A 1,393-nucleotide genomic window follows, 5' to 3' on the forward strand; every position below is an offset into this window, starting at 1 on the left:
ATTACCGACTAGCTCCGTCAAAATCATTTTACGTTTCCTAGCTCGTTGCAAAACCAATGTCTTCTCTCATTGCACCTGATGTAAACCAATATCACCGGTCATTACTTGCTTGCTCTCGTTATGGCGAAAAAAAAAATCACTAATATTCGACGCATTATCTTTGCTTGCTTGTTTGATTATCGACCTTTATATTTAGTTCATTTTGCTTTGTTCAGTTAAAAGTCGATTTTCTTTTGTCTTTAGTGACGTCAGAAGTCGTCTCCTGCTAGATGATGACGTAATTTGTTTTAGCCTATTATATTCTTTCGTGTTATCTGTCTGGCCAATCACGTACGAGATTTCCATTTTAGTTTTTTTCACGTTAGCCAATCATATCCTTCCGTGGTGTCTGCCTGACCAATCACATGCGATATTTAATTTTTTTGTCTCATTTTACGTTTTTCACATTGGCCAATCATATCCTTCCTTAGTGTCTGCCTGGCCAATCACGTGCGAGATTTTTATTTTACTTTTATATTCTCTTTAGCCAATCATATCCCGCTTCATTTCGACCACAGGCCTTGAAGATTATTTTTTCATCTGCCTCTTTTCATTTTATCATTATTTTCTACGACAATATTTCCAAAATCCGAGATTTCCAAAGTCAATTCTACATCAGCAACTTGCATTTATTCACGCTTTTCAACTATTTATTTATTTTGATTCGGAATCATCGCATTCGAAAATTATTTTCTAAGTCCAATTTTATTTTATAAATATAGTACTGTATTACCAATTACATAGCAAGAAAGTTCCTTAGTAACCAGGCTGTCCAGGCTTCATATGATAATTTTTGACAAATGGCATAGGAATGTTTTGCTTTTTTCCCTTTATAGTTAATTACATAAATTAACATTACTCAGTCCTATCCCTTTATAAAAGTTTTTAGATCAATCACGTTTGGATATTTTGCCTCCGTTACCCCCTAGTGACGTCAGAAAGCCAGCCAATCAGGTTGCTCCACCCCGAAGCAACAAAAACTATCCGCCAATCATATGACTCCACCCCGAAATAACAACCAGCATCCGCCAATCATAGGACTCCACCCCGGAACAACAAACAGCATCCGCCAATCATATTCCTCCGCGTTTCTCTATCCAGCCAATCACATGCCGCCATTTGCAAGAAGACGGAGAAGTAACGCGACTCATAGCCGATAAACCGCCCAAAAGTTGTCTCTCTTTCAGTCCGCGATAATACACGTCCCGCGCAGACTTCTCCCCGCTCGGCCTGGCCATATAAACCCCAAACTTTTTAAAAAACCTCCCGCCTTAAGATGCTTGACTTATGCACGTCACGAAAGTTGGAAAAGTTAAGAAACTTTGCCCTCGGAGTACAGGAGGCGAAGGCTGCC

The sequence above is a fragment of the Penaeus monodon genome, chromosome 24, assembly GCF_015228065.2.
Source record: "Penaeus monodon isolate SGIC_2016 chromosome 24, NSTDA_Pmon_1, whole genome shotgun sequence".
Lineage (NCBI taxonomy): Eukaryota > Metazoa > Arthropoda > Malacostraca > Decapoda > Penaeidae > Penaeus > Penaeus monodon.